The sequence below is a fragment of the Benincasa hispida genome, chromosome 5, assembly GCF_027475165.1.
Source record: "Benincasa hispida cultivar pf3 chromosome 5, pf3_genome.v1.1, whole genome shotgun sequence".
Taxonomy (NCBI): Eukaryota; Viridiplantae; Streptophyta; class Magnoliopsida; order Cucurbitales; family Cucurbitaceae; genus Benincasa; species Benincasa hispida.
Window position 1 is genome coordinate 52178503 of NC_143482.1, and position 8290 is coordinate 52186792.

The window sequence follows — 8290 nt, forward strand, 5'->3', positions numbered from 1 at the left end:
AGAAATACTAACGAGTTGCTGAAAAGAAAAACACATTGACCTACGTTAGGTTTTAAGCAAATACTTGTTGTGAAACAAACAACATCCAATAAGGTTTTAGCAAAACTAATATGAACCCTGTGTGACATCTAGTTTCGCAATGACGCTTCGAAGGTTTAGGACAAAAGCCGCTGAAGGGAGGTCAATTATCCCTCCTCTGAATTGAGAAGTTCTCAACCAGTCATTAATACCAGAACAACTCTTGCTCCTATAATGACTAACCATCATTGATTTGGCCAAGAGATCATCAACTTACTTAACAATCTCTCGTAAGTGTAATCTGCCATTTTAGGCCCTAGAGATCCGCCACAAAAAGCCAATCCGAAGGGAAAAAAATCCGATTGGGGAAAAATCTAAAGTGACCCTATCCATTTATGAAGTTCACCTTGATCTTGACCAACTGCACAAAACCCATCCGAAGGGGGACGCTCCCAGGGCACCAGGAGGGAGTATAAAATGATCTCACGGTGTGAATTAATGACAGAGACCATAGGACGTGTTAGCACACACCCTTCACCCACTTACTATAAACATTCTCTCTGTTCACCTTGATATTGACTCATGCAAACACCATTCGAAGGGGGATGCTCCCAGGGCACCACGAGGCCAAGCATGAATCTCACAGTGTGAACATTCAGGGAGAAACGTGAGTGGAATCATAGACATATCAGATACATCTCTTCTTCCCACTGAGTATTTTATAACCTAGGGTTTAGCTTACTTAGAAAAAATACGGCTAAGGATTTTAACTAAGTGACTTTTAGGTTTGCCCAAGAGTAACTTGTATCTTGGATAGTTAAACAACTTTTGATCATCATCCATTAAACTCTTTAATGGAGTCTTTGACCAAATTGTTGCATGCTTGTAGAAAATCTATCTAATTTACCTTTCTAGGTAGGTTCCTAGGTAGAAGTGTTACGTTTTCGTCAACTTAAGAACCCCAGCCTAGCCAGAACCCGTCTTAGACAAAAGGTCCCTTATAGATAGATTTAAAACAAATTTAATCTTTTATGCCAACCAATTTAATCCTATTAAATCGATTATAAAAGATTAATCTAGGTTACTAAACTCTTTAGAACCATTTGAATTTAGGTCTATCTCAATCCAATTTTAAAACCCTTTTAAAAAACTTGATTTCACCATAAGTCTGCATGCAACTTTTTCTTATTGGTTTTAGTTCTAATTTCCTTTATAACACTTATAAACGGAAAAACCAAAACCATGATGCTAAGCTAACACATGCAAGGCAGTCATAACAATTATAAACAGCCTAAGTGTCATGCTTAATGTATTTTTCATTCATTGCTACATCTTTTATATAACACTTATACAAAAACAGCAATCTTTTATATAACACTTATACAAAAACAGCAATGAAACAAGCACAACATGCTTCCTAATCGTTATGACTGCCGCAAGCTTCATTCATTTCTTATTGTCATGCTCAATAAGAAAAAGTCTGCATGCAACTTTTTCTTATTGATTTTAGTTTTAATTTCCTTTATAACACTTATAAATGAAAACAACCAAAACCATAATGCTAAGCTACACATGCAAGGCAGTTATAACGATTATAAACAGTCTAAGTGTCATGCTCAATGCATTGTTCATTCATTGCTACATCTTTTATATAACACTTATACAAAAATAGCAATGAAACAAGCACAACATGCTTCCATTCACCTTTAGACTATAACACTTATAATAAAAGGATGATGCATGATAATACTCACTGCATGCAAAATATAACTCTTATATTTCATGATGCATGTGCATGCTGTCAAGTAATTTCTTCAAGCAATATTATAATATTTATAATACATGATGCATGAATAATTGCACAACCTAAGGTCGGTTTTTAAAACTACATGTCAAACACTTTGCCATATAAACACCACACATCACATGTATAAATAACAAATGTTGATGAACCGGGTAAAATTGCCTTAAATCCACAAAATTAAAGCTAACTATTATAAAAACAAGGAGTCTTCAGTTCAAACAGGCGAACCGAGTCTTGAACCACTTGGGCGAAGCAATGCATCTCCAACCATTGTGTACTAAACTCCTCGCGATCGTATACACGATAAAATAAACACTTCGTTTTATCGCTTACCAATGCCCCCAGAGCTAAACGATCATTTAGCAACGATAATGTACCTTTTACTAAGCGATGAAGCCTGAGGTACACGATCGCCTAGTGCGCTCCGCATAACGCTAGCCTTACGCGATCATTTAAACGACTACGATACGACAAAGCACCATTGCTACACGATCGCTTAGCTAGCGCCTTTGTATCGAATACCGCGTGATCGTGAGGTAGTAACTAAGCGATGAGGCTTGCTAACTACATGATCGTCTAGCACGCGCCTTTTACTAAACGATGAGCATCATATGCTCCCACTACGATCGCCTACCTCCAGCGTCTACGCGATCGGGCAACCAACGCTACGCGATAAAGTAGACGATTTAGTTTAGCTAATACTACACGATCATATAGAAAAACCTACATGATCGCTTAGATAAATTCCAACGATCGTTTAGCTTAGACTACACGATACGACCAACTCTCAGTCTTCTTCCTCATTGAGAACCGCATCTCCATGCTTCGAAACTTCATCAAGAATGACTCGACTAACTCAAACTCTTTGAATTACAGACTCGATAGCATGTTAATTATGCCCAAAAACACAGGGGCCTTTACAAATTAACACTTTGTAATTGAAGAAACCTTTAACTAAAGGCAATTAAACCCAAAAACATTCATCAACTCTGTCCACGAATGCAGAAAACCTACCATGACTGTAAAAGAAGTACAAAACATAATTGAAATTTGGAATATCAGAACAACCTAGCTCTGATACCAGTTGAAGGAAATTGATCACGAGGATTTCCTTGAGCAGTGGAAGGATTATTCTAAATTACAATCGTATATAAACTTTACAATTACAATAAAAAACAGAAACATATGGTTATGCATTAAATACATAAATTACAGCATGTTCAACAACAGATTAAGAACAAAAGTAACACATTTTTGTCGACTCATCCCAAAGCTCCTTGATCACAAACGCTTGATCACAGCAACACCCGAACGCTCGTCTAACACGACCGCTACACTACACAAACACCGTACCCTCGAACTAAGCGATCTCCTTGGTCACAAACACCCCGAACAACACGAATGGCCTCCACATAACTTCGACAGTGTCGAGTTGAGTATGATACCACCAAAAAGGCTACCTTAGTATTCTCGGTGTGAGAATCCAGAAGGTGGGCTCTGTGGGACTTGGTTTGAGGCAGAAAAACGGAAGAAATCACAATCGTGTAAACGATTGAGCAAGTGAGAGATGGAAGAACCTATTGTATAGATCTATGCCCAATCGTTTAGGAAAAGCTATACCATCGTCTAGCAAAAGCTATGCAATCGTTTCGCTCATCGCTTAGTTGAGTGTCTGCACCTACTACACTCCAGATCGTTTAGCTAACTCCAAGTTGTCGCTTAGTAAATCCAATTTACTTGACAACTTTTCGTGAGAATTTTTTCGAGATTTTTCAACCTTGTCAAAAACTTACTAAAATTAGGAAAACATTTTTCTTTTTATCTCATGGTTACCATGAAACCACCAATAACCTCCCACTCAATTGGTTATTAGAGAAAAAGAGATAATTATCCAATAGTTAATATTATTATAAATATAAATGATAACCAACTTATCATACTATATTCATAACCTATAGTTTTAATATTTCATCTCATGAAACATATAAACCATAACTCCTTTTCTATTTCATGGCACTTAATGTAAATCTCATTTACATTAATCCTTCACTAGATGCATCTTATACACCATTCAATTATATCTTATATAATCAAAATACCTCTTGTCAATTTGAACATTTCAAATCAACACCAAGAACTGATCCTCAACTGCATCTATTGAGTTACCAAGGGGACCTTATGAACTTGTAGCTCGAAGCTCCAACAATAAGCGAATAACTGACTAAACTCTTTAGTCATGGGATCTACCATCCGTTAACTACAAGGCACTTCACTAAAGACCGATAATTGAACTCTCCTTACTACAGATATATTATGTGTCCATCTTAACCAATCAACAGTGTGACAACCCTTCACATATTGCTCGTAAGTACAGCTCGACCAATAACCGTTATTCCTCTATAGTTACACCTAACTCCTTAAGTACCACTGAATCCTCTAATGAACATAAGTCATAGTCCTACTATGACTGAGTCATCTCTTCCAAAGAGAAGCTGTGGCCACTATGTTCAAGCCCCAAAATCAACCCTTAAGGGAGCAATCTCTTTACTTATCCCTGCTTCGAGAAAGGAGTGAATTCCATCTTGTGTATTGAGTTCCCAGCTCCCAAATTAGATAAGTCCCCAAAAAGGTAGCCTCGTTGAGTTGGCAATTTGGCCACCCTCACCCATACTAATCAAAGGACCACTCTCAAAGGCAGGAATTCCAAACACTCAGGATTAAGGTCGTGTCATCTATGGTCGTTTAGGTAAGATGTAAGTCTCTAGTATCAACGACGTTATATACAGAGTTTAGTCATCTCGTGGTCCGATCTTATACAAACTCTTTGTATAGGACACCCCCGCTCGCACGTCTCCACATGAATGGTTAGGATCTACCATCTGTGGTAGTTTACAACACTTGCAAACCTCTACAAAGCAAGCCATATCTGTAGTGTCACGAGGATCAGGTATCCCACCTTAATCCTTATACTACAGACCTATTTAGGTTATCATTTAAGTAATGATCCACTTGTATATCACATATGCATACTTAAATTTATATAAGATAACCATGGAGCTTTGTTTATTAGATATGAGTAAATGTCAGAATGAAATAACAGTTATTTCATTCATAAACGATATGTATCATTACAAACAACGAGACTCCGGGAGAATTAGGACACTAATCCCAACAGATTTTAGTTCTAATTTCCCTTATAACACTTATAAAAGAAACAACCAAAACCCATTCACATTGTCATGCATAACTAGGTATTTATAACTCTTATAAATTTAACCTATGCGTCATGCTTCATGCAATGTCCATTCGTTACTATATATAACTTTTATATACTTGGTAATGAACTAAGCAAACATGTTTCCATACATCCTTATATTGTAACACTTACAATATAAAGATGATGCATGTCTATGCTTAATGCATGCATAAATATCTTTTATATTATATGATGCATGAGCATGCTCTTATAGAATTTAAATCATGCAAACTACTATATCATAACAGTTACAATATAGAGATGATGCACAACCAATGCATAACCTAAGATGGGATTTCAATTATTGGTATGACATATAATAAAACGTACATCTTATGTACATTCACAGAACTAATGGACCGGGATGATTAGCCTCAAAACCGGAAATTAAATTCTATCTATTACATAAATCCATCAAGCAAACTGTTTCACAGGTGAATCAGGTCTTGAACCGCCCGGGCAAAGTCTCCTTGATCGTTTATTAAATTGGCCGAGTAACCACGATCGCTTAGTTACAATCTAGTACTATTTACAATGCGATGAAGCATAAGGCCACTCAATTGTTTAGCACACTAATTTAAACATGCAAGTCTAAACGATTGTTTAGACGACTACGTTGTTATGAAGCACGATCGTCTAAACGGTCATAGAGCAAGCACTTAAGTAACTTTTACTACACGATCGTGTAGTTAGTGACTAAGCAATGAAGCTTGCTGAGCTACATGATCGTTTAGTGTGCGCGTTTCACCTTGCTGTCGATTATCCCATACTCAATAATCGCTTACCCCCGATCATTTATATGATCTGACCAACGCTTGGTCTTCTTTTTCCTCGAAGTAATACGCAACTTCTTGCCTTGAAGCTTCATCATGAGCGACTCACACTAACTTAAACACTTTGAATTACAGACTCGGAAGCAAGTTAAAATGCCCAAAACACAGGGACCCTTACAATTAACTTTGAATGTAAAAGAATTCAACGACCAGAGGCAATCATTCTAGAAAACTCCTAATCCACATCCACAAACATATTTAACACTTAAACAAAATGTAGACATGCTTTCACCCACCAAGAATGTAAATGCTATTCTATACATCAATGGATTTGGAATATTAGAATCTAACTCTAATACCAATTGAAGGAACTCTTATCAAAGAGAACCTATGAGCGGAAGCATGATCGTTCTAAACTCATTGTGACAGAATTACAAGCATTCACAATCAAATAAACTATTTATGCATTTTCTAACAAATTACGACATGCTTTCAAAATAAATACAAAGGAATGAGAGACATATCCTTTGAAGAACTCTTCCTCTAACTTTCTCTCGCTCGCGTGAAGCCTTGGACCAGCATTTCTCGCTGTCGCTACGAATACCAACCCAATCGTCTAGTGTATCGTCTGGTCAATCACGAAAAAACTTCTCCACGAACAAGTAACAACTGGGATGCCACCATTCAGTAACCTTGGTATTCTCGGAGTGAGAATCCATGAGGTGTAAGCTCTGTTGGATTTGGTAGAGGGAAGGAAGAAACTACAATCACACTCAATGACCAAGCAAGTGGGAGAATATAGTGTCTATCGTATAGACTTGTGCTTGATCGTTTAGTAAAGGTATACGATCGTTTAGGAAATCAAGTGAGATCGTTTACATGATCATTTAGAGAGTCTCGCTAAGGCGTGCGATCGTTTAGATAAAGGCGCGTGTACACAATCGTTTAGACAAACACTTGAAGCTGTCATGTAGTCTCTCATGAGCTAAACGATAGGCAGTGTACTCAAATGATGCAATTCATCCAAAAATGAAAACATTTTTCATTTTATCCTTCATTTATGAAAACTGAATAAAACCTCCCACTTTCACGCATGGTTAAGGAGAAACCACCAATAATTATCTCATAATTGTTTTAATTATAAATAAATATAATAACTAACTTATTATATTATAATTATAACGTATAGTTTTGATATCATATCATATGCAATATTTAAACCATAGTCCTTTTCTTCTTTATTTGATATAAATCATATTTATATCATTTTCTTCCAATTAATGTATCTCATACATCATGTCAACCATATCATATATAATTGAACCAGTTCAATCATATCATATATAATCAAACTTCCTCTTGTCAATTTGAACACTTTAAACTGACCCAAAAACTGATTCTCAATTTGAATCCATTGAGCTACCAAGGGGACCTTATGGATCTGTAGCTTGAAGCTCTAAGGGTATGTGAATAGTTGACTAAACTCCTTAGCCATGAGATCTACCATCCGTTAACTGCTGGGCACTCCACTAAAGACTGATAGCTGCACTCTTCTCACCACAGATATATTTCTGTGTTCATCAGATATAAGCAGCCAACAATATGATAATCCTTCACAGATGCTCATAAATACAGCTGGGCCAATTTATCGTTTTGCCCCTGTAGTTACATCTAACTTCTTAAGTATCACTGATCCCTCTAACGAACAATACATCATAGTCCTACTATGAATGGACACCTCTCAGGCCATGAGAAGGTGTGTGGCGCCACATTGTTCAAGCCCCAGAATCAGCCTTTAAGGGAGTAATCTATCTACTTACCCCTGCTTTGGGGAAAGAGCGAATTCCATCATGTGCAGATGAGTTCCCAACTCCCCAATCAGACGAATCCCCAAAGTGGTAGGTTTGAGTCGGCAATCTGGCCACTCGCACCCATGCAAATCAAATGACCACCTGCAAAGGCAAGAGTTCCTAACTCAATCAGGATTAAGGTCATGTTACCTATGGTCATCCTAGTGAAGTGAAGTCTCTATCATGAAGAACGTTATATAACGAGACTAAACATTTTGTGGTTCAGTCTTATACAAACTCCTTTGTATAGGATATCCCCGTTCACTTGTCTCCACATAAATGATCAGGATCAAACCATCTGTAGCACGTCACAACACTTGTAACTATCTACAAAGCGGGCCGCATCCGTAGTGTCACCAGGATAAGGTTTCCTTCCTATATTCATATATTGCAGACTATTTTAGTTATCACTTAAGGCATGATCCACTTGTATGTCTCCACATACATGCTTAAGTTACAACGATAACCAAGGATCTTAGTTTATTGGTTTGTGGTAAATGCAAATAAAAAATCTCATGTTTCATAGACAAAAGTGAAGAAAATATCTCATATTATTTCATCACAAGCGTTTGTTCAGTACAAGTGTTTA